We start from the raw sequence: 22,807 nt of genomic DNA, 5'->3' as shown, positions 1-22,807 counted from the left end.
TGGCATAATAATGACTCAATTATCATCCTATTCATTATATCATGCTTTGTGTCAGATAGATGTTATGGTGTGGGTGAAGGCCATTACATTATATCTCTGAATCACCTCACAGCTGAGAAAAGTCAGCTAATATTCCGAGTCCTGAACTCTAGTTGGTGACTTCTTTGTCATATCAGAAGGGTGAACGAAGGATGAAGATTATTGTTCTTCACAGTGAGAAGTCTTGACAGGAGAAACCCATTGAAACTCCCCTTTATAGCACGCCCTGAACAAAACCACTGGAGTTGGAATATCTCTGGTACATAGTGCAGGTTGACACTTTGGTTTTAGGATCAGGAAGCTGGCTGTGTCTGGTACTGTTCACATTGCCAAGAGTGTGGTGCTGGAAAAGCACAGCAGGTCAGGCAACATCCAAGAAGCAGGAGAATCGACGATTCAGGCAAACGCCCTTCATCAGGAATGGCTTTTCCTAATAAAGACCTTTCGCCCAAAATGTCGATTCTCCTGCTCCTCAGATACTGCCTGACCCTGCTGTGCTTTTCCAGCACCACACTCTCGACTCTGATCTCCAGCATCTGCAGTCCTCACTTTGGCCCACTGTTAACTTTGCAGCATTCTGAGATTGATGTTGCTCTTCAGGACATATAGATAATCTAGATCCCAAGCATTAGCCATTTTCTTGGAAATGGAGCAAGTGAAGTTTTATTTTCTACTTGGGTGAAGACCAATGAAATGAGGAAGAAAAATATAGATTCGTGCAAGAATATTTTATCAAAAGTCCATAGATATTATTCAGCAAAATGATACAAATGTCAGACATCCTCCATTAAATTAGATCTAAGAGATCTCATTATCTCAGAAACTCAATTGTTCACATTGGTTCAGGATTGACCTTTCTTCTGTTTTCATTTAATCCACAATTTTTTTTAAGCAGCAATTTAAAGTTCATTCCTGCCAAAGCATATTCCCCATGGAAAATTTTAACATAAGCACACAATTTGTAAAATCTGAGAGACTGCAACATGTTGGGTAAAATGTGCAATTAATTCCCTTTCCATTTGTTATTGTTCAACAGGTTTTTGTTAAACTAAGAAGTTATTAACAAGGGAGGTCAAAGGGTCTGGGATGTGTGTGATGAAAACCCTATGAAGTGTAAAAACCCTCAAAATCTCCCTCATGAGGGAGGTGAGCTGTGTTGCACTGAAACTTACACATATAAATAAAAATAGAAAAATGCTGGAAATGATGAAGGTCAAATGCAGATCCTTTGGTTGCAAACTATGTGGTAGTGAACTTCTTATATTTCTTGCCCAACTATCCTTTTCACTCAATCCAATGTAAAGGTAAATCAGTCAGTCTATGTAATGGTATTCAATTCATACAATGATCATGGAGTGAAACGTTTACCTCCTCCCATCCCCATCCCCATCCCCCAATGTTTTAATAAAATTTAACATTTTCACGCAAAATGTGAATATTACTGTGTCTGATGCTCATTAAGCCATTGCAGAACACCCCCTACTTTCTGTACATTTCAAGATGCAACTGTTTAACAGCAGAACACAGCAGATTGAAACCACATTTTTCAAAAAACTGTTTACTGGTTTCATTTTCTTGAATGTGATATTTTTGAATACTTTCAAATGTGTGATACCCTCAATCCTTAGTTTTATTTTCAAGTTACATTATGGAACTGGAATGAAAAATGTCAGTTTGGTTTAGTTGGTAGCATTCCTTCCCCCGAATCAGAAGTTTGTGGTTTGAACCTCTGTTTCGGGCTTTGATTTTGTATAGCCTGGAATTACAACACCATGCATTACTGCCGGCTCTGCCTTATGAAGGTAGAGTCCTTTGAAAAGGAACCCTGATATCTGTTCTGTTGAATATCCAGGCTTAGGCTGGTAATTGGCAAGTAACAATCATAGAATCCTTACAGTGTAGAAGTAGGCCATTCAGCCCATACCAACCCTACCAAATACATAAATGTGGAACCAATATAGAATATAGAACATAGAACCGCACAGCACAACACAGGCTCTTCAACTCATGCCGACCTTTTTTCCTACTCTAAGATCAGACTAACCTACATAGAACATAGAACAGTACAATATCTGCAAGGAAATCCCACAAACACAATAGAATGAAGGACCAACTATGCATAGCGAGAGCTCACACTGACCTTATATTTTAGAGTGAGCTAATGGATTAGAATTCACATTGACCTAACATTTAAGAGTGATCTAATGGATTAGAATTCACATTGACCTAACATTTAAGAGTGATCTAATGGATTAGAGTTCACATTGACCTAACATTTAGGAGTGAGCTAATGGATTAGAAAGCAATTCAAATGATTCATTGAAAAGCTGGACATTTTGTACACAACTATTGAAGTGCATGTTATATATTCCACATGACATGGCTATACCAATTGCAAACGGGAAAGAAGATTGTCTTACCACCAACTTCCCAAGGGTAAAAAAATGTACAATAAATGTCAGTATTGCCCTGTGCTGTCCCTATCCTGAGAATGAATAGAATTTGGTCTACATTGCTCTACATTTAAGTTTTCATTCTTTTACTTGGAATGAAACAGTTGATCAGTGGACCATGAAAATAAGACAGGCAAACAAGGATCTAAAACAGGAAAAAACATGGAAAGCCAATGACTACTGATACATATAATCAGCGCACTTTCCTTAAATTGATCTGCAGTAGGAGCACAAAAAAATTGCTGAGTCCGAGGTTCAAACAATGCTAATGAAGCAAAATTCTGTTATACCAACTGTTCCTCCTTTCGCTGCATCAGACCCATGCTACCATCTTGGCCAATTCTCAACTTCTCTCACCAGCTGTTTCCCCTGGTTGTTGAGTTGGTAAATAAACAGCACTAATTGAAGACCATTGTGAAAGGGATAAAGGGGATGTGATATTCAATGTGTCAGGAGGCCTAGATTATCCACTATGTTGGGACTCAGTGTGCCATTGCCCACCTTCTCTATCTCATGTTGAGTGGAAAACAACCCCGAGTGATGGGACATCATGATGCCAGCTATTGAGTTCATCAATCGCTGGGTGAGCTTCAAGTGTGAAACTGTAAGATGGATCCTATCCTTGCATTGCTTAAATGGAAAACATTTCATTTCAATGAATGTAGTTTTTAAGAACTCCTAACATTGACAATGGTCTGAAGACTCTCCAGAGTGATTTTGGAGATAATGAGTTTTGAATTTGCTGGAGAGTGTTTCTGTATCCTCATTGGGAGGTTTCAGGGGTAGGTCACCTATTCATACAGAGGCTGCTGGGGTGGCAATGTCACGGGGTTCACAGCATGACAGTGAAAATAGAGTATCAGTGGAAGAGTATGGAGGTTCTACACCCTGTCCTCTAACAACTCAGACTCCTCTTGATGGTGACTGGACACTCTCTCCCATGCTGAACAATGCACTCAGTAACAATGTCACTGACTCTTTAGCATCTTCATTGTGATGGTGCTGCCAGAGCTCAGGAGCTGAGAATATGTAGACAGAACTGAAAGAGGTGTAAGGTATAAAGGCAGGAGGAAGGACCCCCCCCCCCCCCGCCCCATCCCCACCCCACCCCCAATCTTCAGCTGTTTCATCAATGACCCTCCCTCCAAGGTGGGGCTAGAGATGGGGATGTTTCTTGCTGACTGCACAATCTATAGAACCATTTTATTACTCCTGAAATACTGATCAGCTTGTGCCCATATTTGGTGAGATCTGGACAATATTCAGGTTTGAGCTGAGAAGTGGCAAATAACATGAGTGCCGTGCAATGACCATCTCAAACAAAAGGAAATCAAACCGTCACCCATTGGCATTAGCACCACTCAATCCTCAACTATCGACGTCCTGGGTGCTACCATTGATCAGAAATTGAATTGGACCAGCATGTAAATACAGTTCCTATGAGAGCAGGACAGAGGTTAGTTACAGTGTGGAACTCACCTTCTGTCTCCCCACAGCCAGTGCATCATTTACATGACACAATTCACGAGCATGGTAGAATCGACTTGCCAGGATAGTGCAGCTCCAGCAACACTCATGGAGCTTTATACTATCCAGGATAAAGCAACCCACTTGATTGGCATCTTATTCATCACCTTTCACACTACCGATGCACAGTGGCAGCAGTGTATATCGTCTACAAGAAACATGGCAGTAACTTACCAAAGCTTCTTTGATAGTGCCTTCCAAACACTTTGCCTGTACCATCTAAAAGAATGGAATATCTACAGGGCTGTAGATGTCTAAAAGAACCACCATTTGCAATTCTCCTCCAGTCACAGGCCATCCTAACTTGGAACTACAGAGGAACCTCGATTATCTGAAGGACACGTGTGGGAAGTATTTCATTCAGTTAATCGAATTCCAGAAACTCGAATGCCGGATAACATAGTTTAACCAAACATCAGGACCTTGCAATCTTGCTAGATAATCCAATATTTGGATAATCAAATGCGGATAATTGAGGTTCCTCTGTATATTGTTGTCACTTTCATTGGGTCAAAATTCTAGAATTTCCACCTGAACAGCACTGTGGGCATAATTCCACCTTCAGGACCATAGCAGTTCAAGAAGGCAGCTCACCATTACATTCTCAAGGGCAATTAGAGATGGAGGATGAATACTAGATTAGCAAGCGATGTCTGCACTCTGTGAACAAATAAGGAAAATGGGAAAAAAGAAAGTCACTGTGCCAACAGGAGCAAATTAAGAAGATTTGCAAAATTAACCTGTACAGTTAGAAAGGAAAGTGGTAGATGTGGAATTACAGTGAGCTGAAAGAACGTATACACTATAGTGATGACAAAGGCAAAGGACATTCCAGTATGAAGTATAGCAGGAACTGGAAGCAAGCTCGAGCTCAGCAATCCATTCAACTACCCTGGAAACATAGTAACATCCAACGTCAACACAGCACTGAAATCTGATAAAAAAGGATTGGGTATGCCAAAAGCGCTTTTATAAAATTAAGCGAAATTCAAAGAAATGTTTGTTTGAGTGTTGAACCAAGAATCTGTCAGGTAAATAATGAATCATGGACATGAAGTTTGGAGTTTTGTAGAGGGAAAAGTGAACACCAACATCTTTGAAACACAGTTCTTCAGAAGGATCTTAAAGATAAATTGGCTGAAGATAACTACTAATGAAGAGGTACAGAATAAAGCAAGTAGAATATGAGAGATTGAAAGAAGTTAAATAGAGTTATTCTAATAAGCTGTCTGTGTGAAAGGGTTAGATTGCTTAGTTACCAATGAAAAGATTCATGGAAGAGGAATAGGCTGATGGTGAAGGAAGCACAAGACAACATTAAAGAATGGCTTATATTACAATGATGAGGTCCTTCACTGTTTCTATGACTGGAACATTTGGAAGATCACGGTGACCTGTGCCCTGCAATGTGACACTTAAATGATGGTATGGAGACAACAGGAAGTGAGTATTAGGCTGCTCCATTGGTAAGTGTGCGGGTATGAGGTACAATTTTTGAATATTAACCAGTAGTGTCAGGGAGTGAGTGATGCGTGAGTGATGCTGATGTGGTATACAGAGAATTAAAATGAGGCAATATCATGGTTAGAGATAGCACACAATATGGTCACTGACCATGACTACATAAATGAGGTCATTAGACTTCCTCAGGCACTGTAGCTGGATCCTCAGGCCCATAAATCAAGAATTGACCTCCCAGGCCACTTGCTCCCATTCCTCATAAGGTTGGTCTTTGGTAGTCTCCTTACACCCAGCATCACAACCAATACTGTCATCAGTGATCCATCTATGGCCATGAAACTTTCTCTCTGTCCTGGAGTTCAATTTTTCACCATTTAATTCCACCAAATTATTCAGTGCAACTTTAAGAGGGAGAACTTGCCTTTTGGAAGAACAGAATGGCTGCCCCATATGTTATCTGAACAATGCAGTTCATTCTATATTGTGCACTGAGGCAGCCAACAGCACGGAGGAGACAGTAACAGCATGGGTCACACAGTAGAACTGAGCAGATCAATAAGGCACCTAAAACTTATTTGTTTCCCAACCCCATCAGCAAGGCTCCAGCAGGTCATGAATTGCAAAGTCATTTGACTTGATTAAATGCTTAACCCTGGCAAAAGTAAGGAAAAAAACAAAAACTTCTGATAGTTGTTATGATATGGAAGACCAAAAACAAATCTTAGGAGCAGATCCATAAAGAGAATTGGACCATTGAAAAAGAAATGATAGTAGTTAGTCAAATAGAGACAAGGTAGGGAAATTAAACAGAGTCAGCACAGATACGATGGACCAAATGGACTAATTATATTGAGCTGTAATTTATATAAATCTGAGTCTAAACTGCAATGGAAAACATCAAGTTTATTTCTGAGTCAACCAAATATTTCTTCAATGTTGTCTGGATGGGTGCACCTCCAACAACACTCAGGTAGCTTGATACTGTCCAGGACTAAGTGGCTCACTTGATTGGCAACACATGCAGAAACATCCTCTCCCTCCATCACCGACACTCAGTAATGATGGTGTGGACTATCTCCAAGACGGACTGTAGAAATTCACCAAAGATCCTCAGACAGCACCTTCCAAGCCCATGACCACTTCCACATAGAAGAATAAGGACAGAAGACACATGGGGATGCCATGTTTCCCTTCAAACTACTCACCATCCTGGCTTGGAATTATATCACTATCCCCGTTAGATTGAAATCCTGGACATCCCTCTCTAACGGCATTGTGGGTCAACCTACAGCACATGCACTGCAATGATTCAAGAGGACAGCTTTCTCAAGAGAAACTAGGGATGGGCAATAAATGCTGGCCAGCCAGCAATGTCCATGTCCCACAAGAGAATAAATAAAATCTGGCACTCTATGGATTTTCTGGCCATAAACTACAATCAGAACACAGTAAAGGAAAAAAATGGGAAAAAGGTCACAGCAAAAGGTAGCTTAATTTATAGCCCGGCAGTGCTAACTTATTAGCACTCGTGGATAGGATATCCAAGCCATTAACGGAGGGATTTATTACACCACATCCTTCATTTCAAATTTGTTTAATCTTTTACACTCAAAAACATCAAGCTAATGACTGATCATTCTTCACTTCTGTTCTAACAGCATCAGTTTAATGGATAAATGCTGTACCCACAGATGCAAATGATTAATACAAAGCTTGAGTTTATTTATTTACTGAAGTAGCTTAACTCCCAACTGGACAATCTACAACTTCAACTTCAAAGGACTCAAAGGCAATGAACTTTTTAAAGATTTTCCTTCTAAATTTCACATTTTATATTACCATCCTTAATGACCACATTTGGCTGTTGGTCTGTTTTAAATCGTACCATCCCCCAAGCCAGGAATGTGAGGCTGCCACCAGTGCTGCTTAAATGGGGAACCTGAAAGCACAAAGCTTGTTCTGGAGGATCTCTGATCTTTTCCTTCACCTCTCCTCACTCCACTATAAGTATAGTCAGCATCTCCCTATTGAAGGGTAACCAAGAAATGGACTTTGCATGTAAATATCCAATTGTTAGGATGAGTAAGTTTGCAGATGATGATGAAGTGGGTGGTGTAGCGGATATTGAAGAAGATTGTCTCAAAGTGAAATGAGAGCTTGATCAGATGGGCCAATGGACTGAGATGGGGCAGATGGAGGTTAGTTTAGGTAAATGTGAGGCATTATACTTTGGGAAGGCAAACCAGCACTGTTAGAACATGTTCTTTAATTGAAAGAAAAATGATTTAATTGAATATTTAATTGCAGTGTTTATTGAAGTTCTGGCTCATGAATAACTATGATGACAACCCAAATGTCTTTGGACATATGGATTTCTAATGCTTGATTAGAAAACACCTGTGGAAGTGAGTATTCAATTCCCTCTGACAGTTCCTGACAGATATGTTATAAAGTTCAAGTGGCATTTTCTGAGAGACATTGGTTTCTGCCCTTTCCTGGTGCTTGTCCTCAATTCCTAAATCACAATGATTAAATTTATTTCCATGTCAAGTTTAATTAAATATATAAAAGAAAGAATTGTCTGCTGATTAAACAAGTGTGAACATGATAACTAAAGACTGGGAAGACAGTGGCTCATTGCTGACTCTGGAATGGTGCCCTTAAACAAGGAGTGCAGTTTCAAGATACCTTCCATAAGACCTTTTTAAATTGATAACGATGGACACATGGACATGAGGCAGTAAAAGCCCCTTCAAAATGTTCTAGGTTGAGTTGATATTATTAAATTACAATCAGGTCACAAAGATGTAAAAGACATTCAGCCTATTGCAGCTGTACATTGTCTCTGTTTCCCAACTTAAACAGATGGAGCAAAATGTTATGGGATGCTGAATGCCATGGGCTATGGTGACAAATGTGGGAAAATTGCATGAAGTCTGGCAAGGTCTTTTTCAATGTTGGGAACAACCCACTCTATTTTACCTTTGTATGTTCCTATTGAGCCTCCAATTGCAGCATCATCCTTAAAAATCTTTCCTGCAGCCTCTCGTGTTTAACAGCATCCTTCCGATAGAAGGGTGACCAGAATTATACGCAGTATTCTAAAAGTGGCCTCACCAGTGTCATGTGCAGCTGCAACATGATGTCTCAACTCCTATAATCAGTGTTCTGACCAATAAAAGCCAATGTGCTAAATACCTTCTCACCAACCTGTCCAGCCGCGAGTGGGTGGCACGGTGGCACAGTGGTTAGCACTGCTGCCTCACAGCGCCAGAGATCCGGGTTCAATTCCCGCCTCAGGCGACTCTCTGTGTGAAGTTTGCACTTTCTCCCCGTGTCTGCGTGGGTTTCCTCCGGGTGCTCCGGTTTCCTCCCACAGTCCAAAGATGTGCAGGTCAGGTGAATTGGCCATGCTAAATTGCCTGTAGTGTTAGGTAAGGTGTAGATGTAGGGGTATGGGTGGGTTGCGCTTCGGCGGGTGCGGTGTGGACTTGTTGGGCCGAAGGGCCTGTTTCCACACTGTAAGTAATCTAATCTACTTTCAAGGAACTATGCACTTGCACCCTCAGGTCCCATTGTTCGGTACTCCCCAGGGCCCCACCATTAACTGTATAAGTCCTAATCAATCATTGTAAATCCATATGTCCAAAGACTTTTGGTTGTCCCATCATAATTATTCATGAGCCAGAACTTCAATAAACACTGCAATTAAATATTCAATTAAATCATTTTTCTTTCAATTAAAGAACAATTTCTAACAGTCTTAAATGTGAATAAATAGCTGTGATGATTATTGTTAATAATCATAATGATTATTAATGATCATCATGATTAATTTATCATGATTATTTATCATGATAAATAATATCATGATTTCTCTGTCCAGCTTTCAGTCTTGTTGATGGGAACGAAGTAAATCTCGATGTAACTGGAAATAAAAAAAAGTGTTCATTTTCTCTTGCTTTTACACTGCTGCCCAGGACCAATGAAAGTTGGATGTCATCGTTCATTGATCCATTGATCCTGCTGCTTTGATTTGTTTGATCAACGCTGATCTTCTGCACTCCTTATACTGGAAATGATTAAACTATGGCAGATAGCTGTTACCATCCTGGAGGGGGCCACCACAACTTTCATTTGAAGTGGACAAAATGTAGGTCCCAGGTACTTATTAAGAAAGTCATAGAGTCATAGAATCATATAGCACAAAAGCAAACCGTTCGGTCCAACCAATCAATGCTCTACATAATCCCAAACTAAACAAGTCCCACCTGCCTGCTTCTGGCCCATTTCTCTTCTCTTACTTTAAAAAAGCGCCTCCTAGTCTTGAAATCCTGCATCTGAGGGAAAAGACAACTACTATTAACCTTATCTATACCCCTCATTATTTCATAAACTTCTATCAGGTCACCTCTCAACCTCCATTGCTCCAGTGAGAAAAGTCCCAGCCTATCCAGCCTCTCCTTATAACTCAAACCTTCCATACCCAGTAACATCCTTTTAAATCTCTTCCAGCTTAATAATATCCTTCCTATCATAGGGTGACCTGAACTGAACACAATATTCCAGACAAGGTCTCACCAATGTCCTGTACAAACTCAACATGACTTCCCAAGTCCTATACCCAAACAAGGAGAAAGTGAGGACTGCAGACGTTGGGGATCAGAGCTTAAAAATGTGTTGCTGGAAAAGCGCAGCAGGTCAGGTAGCATCAAAGGAGAAGGAGAATCGACGTTTCGGGCATAAGCCCTTCTTCAGGAATGAGGAGGGTGTGTCAAGCAGGCCATCCCCTCTCCGGCCTATCACCCTCACCTTAACCTCCTTCCACCTATCGCATTCCCAATGCCCCTTCCCCAAGTCCCTCCTCCCTACCTTTTATCTTAGCCTGCTTGGCACACTCTCCTCATTCCTGAAGAAGGGCTTATGCCCGAAACATCAATTCTCCTTCTCCTTTGATGCTACTTGACCTGCTGCGCTTTTCCAGCAACACATTTTTAAGCTATACTCAAACAACCAAGCAATTCACAAATGATTTGAACAAACAATAATAGAGTTTACTATGCACAGTTAGAAAAATAGCAAAATCTACAGTATGAGTCCAATTTATATCCTAACATGAAATTAAAATTACACTGGGATAAATATGGGTAGCAGATGCATTGTGTTTGAACATTGCTAACATCAAGTTACAAATATGATCAAAAAATATCCCATCAATCTCTCAGCAACTGAATGCCCCCCTCCCTCCAATGTTAATGAAACTGTGGGTTACCAAATCCCATTAAAATCTAACAAGGGATTTCAATTGGTCACTGTTAAAGGCCTGACATGGGAAGTCCCTAAAATGCCTTTCCATTGTTAACTGTCTCAATGATAGCTCATATTTTGATTGTTTATTCTTCCAACTGATTTGCACTCTCTTGAATTTTGGAAACTGCACTCTCGTGCCTTATCACAAGTTCAATTTTCACTTTTCACAGACAGCTAGCTTTACTGAGCTGGTGCAGCCCATGTGTTTCTCTGAGCTGAAACATTGCTCTACTGAACAAAGCAAAAACTGCTTGTGTATATCCTTCAACTGAATCTCAGCGGCATTGAACAATTCTTTACCAACAGGATTTTTCTTGAGCCCTAACCCCAACTGTTAAACTCACTTCTGATTCTCTGGACCTCTCCTGAGTCTTGAAAGCTTAGAAGCTTTTACAGAGACATCTTTTTGGGATAGAGCCTCTTGTCTGTGCTCTGAAGTACCTGATTGATTAACAGCCCAAGGTAACAAATTTTTTCTCTCAATATTTCTGTTCAACTGCCTATTGATGTGTTCAATAGTCTGTTGAACTGTTCTAAGTAACCTACTGAAAACCTTTCAGCATCTTGTTCCTAGATAGTTTTGAATGGAACTAATATTTTGGAAAAGTGAAGTGTAGCAAGTCCTTGGAACTGCGTGTTCCTTGAGTGTTACAATATTCATAGATTGATGGCTCACACAGTACAAAATGGATATAGCAAATGGAATTCATTACACAAAGTATGTTCCATTGAGTTCATGAAGGTTCTACAGTATTTGTTCTTTGTGGTTGTGGGTATGTTCACTGAGCTGGGAAGTTGATTTGCAGACATGCTGTCCCCTGTCTAGGTGACATCTTCAGTGCTTTGGAGCCTCCTGTGAAGCGCTACTGTACTCTCTCTTCTGGGATTTATTTGGTACCGTTCCTACTGCTTCCGGGCGCTGGTTCTGGTTGTTTGCTGTAGTGGTTGGTATATTGCGTCCTGGTAAATGTGCTTGTTGATGGAGTCTGTGGATGAGTGCCATACTTCTAGGACTTCTCTGCCTGTCCTCTGTTTAGCTTGTCTTATGATTGTTTTGTTGTCCCAGTCGAATTTGTGGTCCCTGTCATCTGTGTGTATGGCTACTAGGGACAGCCAGTCGTGGTGTTTAGTGGCTAGTTGGTGTTCGTGGATGCAGATTGTTAGGTGTTTGCCTGTTTTCCCTGTATAGTGTTTTGTGCAGTCTTTGCATGGAATCCTGTAAATCACAGTCTTGCACATGATGAGTATCGGGCCTTTGTTCTGGTGAGTTATTGTCTAAGCCTGGCTGTCGGTTTATGGGCTGTCATGAATCCCAATGGTCAGAGAAGTCTGGCTGTCAGTTCCAAAACATTCTTTATGTGAGGTAGTGAGGTTAGTGAGTCAGGTCATGGCATGTTCTTGTCACATTGTTTGTTCGGCATCTGTGGGTGGAGCTGTGGGGATATCTGTTCTTGGCAAAGACTCTATAGAGCTGTTCTTCTTCCCTTCATAGATTGGGAATGCTGCAGTGTGTTGTAGCCCTTTTGAACAGGGCCCTAATGCAGCTTCTCTTGTGTGTTTGCTGTTGTAGTTCAGGACCTGGTCAGTGTGTGTGGCTTTCCTGTACACTCCTGTGATGCATTCACCATTCTGTGTTGTTTCTACCATCACATCAAGGAATGGGAGTTGATTGTTGCTTTCCTCATCTCTCATAAATCTGATCCCTGTGAGCATACTGTTGATAATCTAGTGTGTGTTCTCAATTTGTGTTCTCTTAATGATAACAAAAGTGTTGTCTACGTATCTGATCCAGAGTTTGGGTTGGATTGATGAGAGAGCTGAATCTTCCACCCTTTGCATCACTGCTTCTACCATGAGCCTGGAGATGGGTGAGCCTATAGGAGTTCCATTGATCTGTTCATATATTTGGTTGTTGAATTTGAAGTGTGTTGTCAAGCACAGGTCTAGTAGTTTGAGAATGCGTTCCTTGTTGATACGTTCCCCATCGTGTTAGCAGAAATGGAACCAAATAAATTCCAGAAGGCACAGTACAGCAGCGCTTCACAGGAGGCTCCAAAGCACTGAAGATGTCACCTGGACAGGGGATGGAATATCTGTAAATCAACTTCCCAGCTGGGTGAACATACCCACAATCCTGACAAACCGGCACTCAGTCTACAAATCTTTACAGAAACCTTGAGTATTTGTTTCTGTTAGCATTGTGCGCAGGTTCTATTGCAATCTTGGTTGAACTTACATAAACTATGGACAAATTTAAATGTTCTGGATTAGTGGTGCTGGAAGAGCACAGCAGCTCAGGCAGCATCCAAGGGGCTTCGAAACTGACGTTTCGGGCAAAAGCCCTTCATCATTTAAATGTTGTCAACTTACATGCAAAACCTCTTCCACTCATGTTTTCTCGTCTAGTGATGCAGGATTAAAGCTGGAAATTCACTTGTGTTCATCAAAACATTAATTACATTGTTCAGCATTATTTTCTTTACAAGCTTATCACAAGTTATTTACAGAAAGAAGATTTGGTATTAATATTAAAGATGATGATGACCCAATTTGCAGCTGTATTATTTGAGTTTGTACCAATTATCATTCCAAATTCATTCAGGGGTACTTCTAACAGGGAAGAAAAAAATCTATTATGCTCCCAGTTGCACTGGTTTGTAGACAATTTGATGCTTGTGATTCTATAATGGAAGTTTAACAGAAACTGGAAGCATAACTGAGCAGTACAACTTGGAGTTGATTTCAGTCAGAATTTCCTGCAGGCATGCACAGTGCAAAGCCACAAGAGTATTTATTAAAAGAAAAAAAGATATACTGACCTAAATTGCAATGAAATAACAATGCTTAATTATTGTCAAATAGAAACAAGACTGAGAAAATTATTTGCCTTAATTAAAACCAATGTTATTTACCATGTAAAGCAAGATTGTTAGTTGCTACAACTAAACATTAATGTTAAATCCCATTCGAGCAGGACCATGTATTAAAAACCTATATCCTTTACTTATTGTACACATGACTGTAAATTGTTATGCAGCTGACCTCCCAAAACTGCTCAATACCCTACAAGGACTTCTGTTGCGTGGACTTTTTCCATACAACATCAATACTATCATTACTGAAAATGGATCTCAAACTTACTAATATCCATAAATGTCAATGGATGCTGGCCAATTAATTCCCACCATTGGTGATGATTCCTGAAACCTTCAAAAGGTAATCATTCTGATAGGTCAAGACACTAAAAGGCCAAATTTCTGGTGTTTCCAAGATCTTACAACAGATTCTTCAATCAATTCTAAGTACTCCCCATCACTCTCCTCTCACACTCTTAAAACCTTGCACCAAGCTGCTCCTGCCATCGTTGCAGCAGTAAATCACTACAAATACATGACAGGGACTTCTATTCTGGCAAGACATAAACACAGCAGTGCACTGAACTCAGAGAGAAATGCTTCAATTGGGAACAGAGCAATCATGAAGAACCAATGATGTGCAAATAAGTGTAATGAGAACATTAAAAAAGTAAAAACAGCACTGTATTGCAGTCTAGTGTCATGAACACGTCAGCATTCTCAATTAGTCATTGTATCTATTTAGCAATGAAGTTATGAACATTTGATACTCAAAGTTGTAGACTTTGAAAAAAGGCCTTTCTAACTAAGATCTAGTTGATCAAATGGATAGGTCGGCACGGTGATTAGCACTGCTGCCTCATAGCGCCAGAGACCTGGGTTCAATTCCCACCTCAGGTGACTGACTGTGTGGAGTTTGCACATTCTCCCCGTGTCTGCGTGGGTTTCCTCCGGGTGCTCCGGTTTCCTCCCACAGTCCAAAAGATGTGCAGGTCAGGTGAATTAGCCATGCTAAATTGCCCGTAGTGTTAGGTAAGGGGTAAATGTAGGGGTATGGGTGGGTGGCAGGTTGGTGTGGACTTGTTGGGCCGAAGGGCTTGTTTCCACACTGTAAGTAATCTAATCTATACAGCATTTTGACCACAGCTGTTTGCGACTACATTGTACCCTTGAAGTTCTATACAAATAAACCAACATATACAGTTATTAGAAGTGATCATTTCAATTTTTTTTGAAGAAAAAGATCCATTTTTAACTGCAAAACTGAAGATTTATTGCTATTTGACTGCCAAGTGATTCACTGTGCAGCTTACGTCGCAATAGTCATTTGACATTCAGAATGGAACCTGAAGAACCATCACAACAGGTATAACTGTAAAACAGGACTAGAATAAACTATGTCCAAGTTATTAACTTTTAGAATGGAATTCTCAAACTACTCCACTGAAAAAGAGAACTTCCACAGCACCTGAAACATTGTGCCATGGCTATCACAATGTAATTAACCTATCGTTCCATTACCAATAGCCACAAATATTTTCATTATACAAAACAAATTAAATACTTATCAACTAAATTCTCAGTTCCATATCTGGTCCCTCAGCAACTCACCATGTCATCCCATTCCCCCCCTCAGTCAAAGCAAAATGCTCGGAGACAATATAGTTTTACCTCCTTCATCTTTATTCCGGGCCCTGGAGGGCATGAGAACAATCGCCCATGTGCACAGAGACATGAGTTCTCGGTCTTCTCTGGAAGAGCAGACTTTTAAATGAATGACATAGTTATGTTACAGGGAGGAACATCTAGGTAAGGCAACATATATATTAAGTTGGGTGACCATTACAATCAGCAAGGGTCAGCAGTAAAAATTAAGCTATCTGCTGTTGCACAATGAACTGGTTTCACATAATGAATACGTTTCACCTTGTTAACTGACTTTACATACTGAATGCTTCTAATATTATTAAATGGCTGTAGATAATGAATGCTTTTCCACCTTGTTAACCCATGACCCTTGCCTCTAGCACCCCATTGTTAACTGCAAGTTCTAGCGTATCTGAGTCATGCTCAGCTGAACCACGTTTCACAAAACTCAGAACTTAACTCTTTTCCTGCTTGCTTATACCCTCGCCACCTTCGCAACAATGTTAATCCAAACTTTAGACCAATAATGACCACCTGTAACAGGACTTTTGCACATTAACAAAATGGTACGCTAACAGGTCAGCAGAAAAATAAAGGCCACAGCACAGACTGAAAAACAAATTTGCAGACTGGAGTGGAAGTGACCAGATCAGGGAGGGTGAGTATAAATTGATCAGATAATCAAGGGTGTACAATCTATGAAGACCATCAGCACAACATCTTTAGATCTAGCTTAGAAGGAAGGCCTTGAACATTTCATCTCAGCATAAGTAAAACCCTAGTCCAAAACAGGAAATGTTGTGTTTTAGAGTTAGTGTTTAGAACATTGATGGAGGATTCAAATTACCTAAAGTCTACATTTTAACTGAGGAATACCAATTTCAATTTGGATGGGGAAGGGGGGAGCGGGGAAAGAGACAGAAAGAAAGGGAGAGATGGAGGTCAGTGCACAAATCTCTGAATTGACAGGTTATAGCTCCAAATTTCCTTTCAGCTGGCTACTCAGCACTTGGCAATGCAGCTCTTTGACAGCATTTGAATGGCAAGAACTACAAACTAAAAACTGCATAATTTGGAAAAATCTGGCACCATCAGCATTTGCCCGGAATTTCGATTTTAATGTAGGGCTAATGGTCAAAGCACAACCTTCAGTACATTCCAATTATTTTATACAAATGCATTATGTTCTTGATTAGCACAACTAATTCCCTTTTGTCTCTCTGCAAGGCATCTTCATTACCATTTGCAGCCTCTGAACAGTAGCTTTTAATAACCAAGATCACCTGTAAAATTGCTAGAAAGCTGCATTTGCTCAGCCATTATGATGACATATCCACTTGTCAGTTAAAGATATTTTTTAACCAACCTGTTCAAAGATGTTATCACTCAAACATCTCTGAATAAGATGGGACTTGAACCCAAGCCTACTGGTCCATAACATGGACAGCCACCAGGCTCCAAGAGCATTTACCCATTAACTAGGTGGAGCATCCATTCCAGTTAAAACTTTAACTTCAATTTTAAACTGGCCTATTAAACCTCAAGGGTTCTTATGTTGGTTATTACTTGGAAAAAGAAAAGTCAGTTTGTAATTTTCTATTGGTATCAAGTCTGAACTGAATTGATTTGTTCAACTGTCATCCTTTTGTTCACTAATCTATGTTGGCTACACATTTACATTGGCTCCTGTACATAGAGTGTCTCAACTTTTAAATTCTTATGTACATGATCAATTCTTTCCATAGCCTATTTCATTACTCTCCCTTCACTGTGTCCACGTTTCTGTAATTTCCTTGAGTCCCACAACATTCCCAGAAGACAGTGCTTCTCTAACTTTAGCCTCTTGTGCAGTTCATTTTGCAATCATCCCAATTTCATTTGCTTCACTGTAGACGATCATGTCTTCAACTGCTTCATCTCTAATTTCTGGAATTCCTGCATAAGTATTTATATCACTCTCTTCCTTTAAGACCTTCCTTAAAACCTACATCTTTAACCTAACCTTTGGTCAACTGTTCCAATCTTTCTTTTTTTTTGCTCAGCTTACTCTCCTGTGGAGCAGCATGGGACATTTCACTCTGTTAGCAGGACCATGTAAAAGCAGGTTGCCAGTGAAGGAGTGGAACCTGGGCTTGTAAATGTTTTTCTCTTCCCAGATTACCTAGCTCATGATTTAGCTTCCATGTAGAGTCAAGGAGTCATACAGCACACAAAAAGATCCTTTGGTTCAACCAGTCCATACCAACCATAATCCCAGACTAAATTGGTCCCATCCGCCTGTGCTTGGCCCATATCCCTCTGAACATTTCTTCCTTATGTATTTATCTAAATGTCTATTAAATGTTGTAACTGTATCCGCATCCACTACTTCCTCTAGAACTTCATTCCACACACGAACCACTGCCTCCGTAAAACTAAATTGCCTCATAGATCTTTTTAAAATCTTTCTCCTCTCACCTTAAAAGCATTCCCCCTAGTCTTGAAATCCCCCACCTGATGGAAAATACACGATTCACCTTATCTATACCCAACATTATTCTACAAGCCTCGATAAGAACACCCCTCAAACTCTACTTGAGCAAAACGCTGAAGAGCAGCTGTCACTATGGAGAAATATTGTAGCATGTTTGAGAAAGCAAGGGAAACTGGGCGGTAAAAATGTTCTAGAAGAGAGAACCTGGCTTAAGGCAGCTTACAGGATGTCTGGAGAGTGTGGCTGCTCTCTATAACTTTGACTTCGGGGGATTCCACATATCCAGCTGTGCTCTGCAGTAGTTGATAGCCACACCCAGTGCAGACCGTCAAACACGCATGGCTTTGGGTGCTAATTTTTCCACAGCGCATGTTGCTTTTACAGAGAAAAGCTGTGGTATACTATTGATCAGGCGAAGATTCACTCAGTCAAGAAGAAAGTCTGTAATATTCAGGTGAAACAGGGTTATTTCACTCATGCCCAAGGTCTGTGTGGCCCAGCTGTGAGCATTCATTTATTCAGTCAATTTGATAAATTAGACTCACTCAATGTTGTCTGCAAACCATGATTTTATCAAACCCCAGGAGACAGTAATACCTGAAGGCACAGTATTAACTGCAAAGCAAGTGAACACAACAAGATATTGTATTTGAAGGTGGAATGGATACTTTCTGTTCTAAACTTCTACTTATAGCATCAGACAATGTTGTATGTTGATTCATCTCCTCCCTAATGAGAAAAAAAAAGTTACTGCTTTTAATTTAAAAAAAATGTAATGGAAAATAACAAAACAATTCCTTTCTTGTAATCTACAAATTCTCTAAAGGACAGCCAAAAATATGTTCTCTGTAATTGTCTGGCAGAAACGTTTTAATTTGTTATAGAGTAGCAAAGATGCCCTCAAAATATTTTAAGAAGGATATGTGATTGAAAATAAAGTAACAAGATTTAGTACAACTCCCCTTTCTCGCCCATCTCTTCTGGATTCTCTAATCTCCTGCAGTTCTACAGGGGAGGTCTCATGTCTTTATTTAAAATTAATAGTCAGGTCTCCACATCTCTCTTTTTTCCAATCACAACAACTTTATGTCTTTGGTAACATTTCTCTCTCTCCATTTTCTCATTTTTTTCTATCGCTCTCCTTTCTTTCTTTCTTGTTTTTCTTTTTGTGCAGTACATTTGTTGGACACATACACCAACCCATTCTACCTCCCTCACAAACCAAAAGCAGAAACTGTTGTAAAATCTCAGCAGGTCTGTCAGCATTTTTGGAGAGAAATTAGCGTTAATATTTTGGGTTGAATGACCCTTACTGAGTTTTATTTTTGTTTCTGATTTAAAGCCTCTCCAGTATTTTCAGCTTCCATTCTATCTCACTAACTAGTCAAGTTGTGGCTGCTCCACATTTTGATCTAATAATATTGCTACGCAGATATCTAGACTGGGTGGCATGGTGGCATAGTGGCTAGCACTGCTGCCTTGTAGTACCAGAGACCTGGGTTCACTTCCCACCTCAGGCGACTCTCTGTGTGGAGTTTGTATATTCTCCCTGTGTCTGTGTGAGTTTCCTCCCACAATCCAAAAATATGCAGGCCAGGTGAATTGGCCACACTAAATTGCCTGTAGTGCTAGGTGGAGGGGTAGATGTAGGAGAATGGGTCTGGGTGGGTTACACTTCAGTGGGTTGGTGTGGACTTGTTGGGCCAAAGGGCCTGTTTCCACACTGTAGGGAATCTAATCTAATATCTGAATAAACAAGAAGAATGTTCTTTTTCTTGTGATAATGCTCCTTGTTATTTCTCCTTTTTCTTCTGCCAGATAAAAGTGGGACTGGATAATTGCAGGCATCTAGCTACTGTGGTGATTACATCCTTTTTCACTGTACAGCTCAGATCATTTTACATCCTGATCCATTGCACTAATTATGTACTCATCAGGGTTTGAAGAGTATTTACTGAGCTGCTAATCTGTTGTCAGGTGATCTGTGAAATTGTTGGGTGAGAATCTTCGTTGTGAATGGATGAAGCCAGATTTTACTTTGATCACATGTTGTATTCAATTTTTAAGAAAAGCAAGAATGCAAAATAATATGTACAGGATAAGAATTAAACCATTTCCAAAAGGTGAAATTCCTCTGTTAAGTAATCTACTGACACCTAGTGTAAGACATCTGTAAAACAGTCTTGTGGATTTAATAGATTCCAAAGCTACAGATTATGGTTTAGTTGAGCTTGATTTAGACGAAAGTGTTTCCATATTTCCTTCTATGAGCGTTAACATAAAAGGAGGTAATTTTCCTTTTTGTCAGCAGACATTCAGTTCTCTCATTAATTGCATTTCTAATAATGGGCTATTACCTCGATGTGCTTGAACCTTTATGAAAGGATTAAGTTTTTTTGCATGTCAAAAATTACAAATTGATGGGAAGCTGTGTTTTTAACTTCAGAGTCAGTCTTTTTATTTCTTTAATTTTTTTTTGGAACAAGGTTTTTTTTTCTCTTCCTACCTCTACCCAACATAATGTTTTCACTGCAAAAACAACCATATGTTTCTTCAGAGCTGTTTTCTCCCTTTCATCCTTCTCTGACCCATTTATTTCTTTGAAGGTATCTAAATCCAAGAGAGATTGTTGGCAGAATTTTCTATTCTGTTGAGCAGCGCAGGAAAGTTGGGGTAATATGTCAAAAATGGGCAAACCAGATTCTTGGTGTCGAGAGCAAAATTCTAACTTTCCTCATGAAGTTTAAATAGAAACCTCTGATATTTGCTAATGAGAAACAACTAGCTTATTTCCATGCATTTGTATCTTATTATTAATTAATCCCCCCCTTCATTTCTTCTGATTCTCCTATCTATCCACAAGAAACAAGATGGAGCCAATTCCTCGTGTGAAAAATATAGCCAATACCTGGCAGCAGCAGCTCATTACTTCATTCTCTTAATGTTCACACAGTTCTGTCTTCGCCACTATGTGCCTACATGCTCCATGTGCAAAGTTCTGCTCTACCCTTCATCATGCAAGTAGGCATCACCAGGTCTCTCATCACCCCACTTTATCCTTGCAGGACTTCATTTGCAGCTCAGGATATCCTGTGATTTACATGCTTCTGCCAGGTCGCTATTCCTGCAAGGACAGACGCATATCATGCATTTGCACATCTTATTGCACTTAACTTGCTTTGTTAGCACTGAGTCTCTTTGCGCTAACTTGGAGGCTGCCAGGTTCTGTGGCAAACTGTGTGTTTTACTCCAAGAGGGAGATGCAAGCTGCTAGGTGTAGTCTGCAGTGTTGAACGGTCAAGGGGGTACGCATTGTGCTACATTGAAGTCACCACCTCCAGCACATGCCAGCAGCCTATGTGGCTCCACATTGCGAGATGCCACAACCAATTGGCTCTGTCTGAAAATCAAAGGGAACCAGTCCTTAGCAGGCTGAAAGGGGACAATGGTCAATCAGGGGTAATGTCAGAGTCAGTCATGATTATCATATTCTGGGGGGATGTGTCAGTGTGAGCTAGCAGAGAGGCGTTGGTGACACTTGTCCTCGCAGAGTGCAGAAGGTCATTAACCTTCTGTCTGCACTGTCCATCCACTGTCCTTCTCCAGGACACTGCATTGACCAGACCACTATGTTGGTTCAGACTGGCTCAGTCTGATGGCATGATCTCCTTTGTCGGTCAGCAGTGAAAGCAGTGCCCTCCTTTCCATCACCCGATCCACCAGCTCCTCCGGGTCTCTGTGGATGAACCAAGGAGTCAACCCTGCCTTTTCTGGGCCCGACAATGTGGTGCGCAGTTCCTAGTTTGCAGGAAGTGCTGTGAAATTGGGTTTAAAGATGACCTCAGTGACATAGAACTTGCAAAGTCCCATCAGTAGTGAAATGTCTTCGGTCAAACAATTCTAGGAGGTGAGCACTGGGTAGGCCGGTTGCATAATTAATAAGCTGAAGAGTAGAAGATTGCGTTGGAAAGTTGGCCTGGGCCACAGCAGACTACCTGCCAGGACGGGTAACCTAAAAGCAACCTTGTTAAAACATGGCTAAGTTCTGCAATGAGCCAGTCGATGAGTCGAGATAGGTATTGTGAGACATTTCTGGGAAAACTACCTGCCAGAGACTCAAATTACCCCTTCACCCTGTTAATATCAAACAGGTACATCCCTGCCCTGTTTTATTTACTTATGCTGAAAGTTACCCTGTTTTTGTATCTCCATCTGGAACATAATTCCAAACTTGTTACTTTAATAGGCCTGAGATTCAGTGTAACTTATAAACTCCTTCCTGTTAAGTGAAAATACTTTGCGATCTGTTGAAATCTAAACCAAATCCTGAATTTATAATCTGCCTCAGTGTAAACATAAACCAGTACCATCAATTTTCTTGAGATTCATATTTTTGCTTTAGATTTTTAAAATTCACTATCAGCATTGGACAGGCCTTGAAGAGTACACAAGGTTGAGCGAGAGATAGTTTCTGCTACATAGACAGGCCAACAAGTAACAACATGTCATTTATAATGCATTTCTTCCACAAATATCCCTAACCTCAATGATGGAGGAGCTGAGCACATCAGTGTAAAAAATAAGGCTGAAGTATTGCAGCAATCTTCAGGTAGAAGTACCAAGTGGAGGATCCAGCTCAGCCTCCACGAGTAGTCCCCAGCATTACAAATACCAGTCTTCAGTTAATTTGACTCACTTCACATGATAGCACAAAATGGTGGGAGGCACTGGATAGTGCAAAGGCTATGGACTGACAACATTCTGGCAATAGTTCATGTGCTCCACATCTTTCTGCTCCCCTAGCCAAATTCTTCCAGTACAATTACAACACTGGCACTTATGCAGCAATGTGAAAAATTGCCCAGTTATGTCCTGTACGCAAAAAGCAGGACAAATCCACCCTGGCCAATCACCGCCCCATTTTTTAGTCTCGATCATCAGTAAAGTGAGAGAAGGTATTGCCAACAGTGCTATCAAGCAGCACCTCCTCAGCAATAACCTGCTCAGTGACACCCAGTTTGGGTTCCACCAGGGCTACTCAG

Source organism: Chiloscyllium punctatum, chromosome 42 (assembly GCF_047496795.1).
Source record: "Chiloscyllium punctatum isolate Juve2018m chromosome 42, sChiPun1.3, whole genome shotgun sequence".
Lineage (NCBI taxonomy): Eukaryota > Metazoa > Chordata > Chondrichthyes > Orectolobiformes > Hemiscylliidae > Chiloscyllium > Chiloscyllium punctatum.
This window is presented reverse-complemented; position numbering follows the sequence as displayed.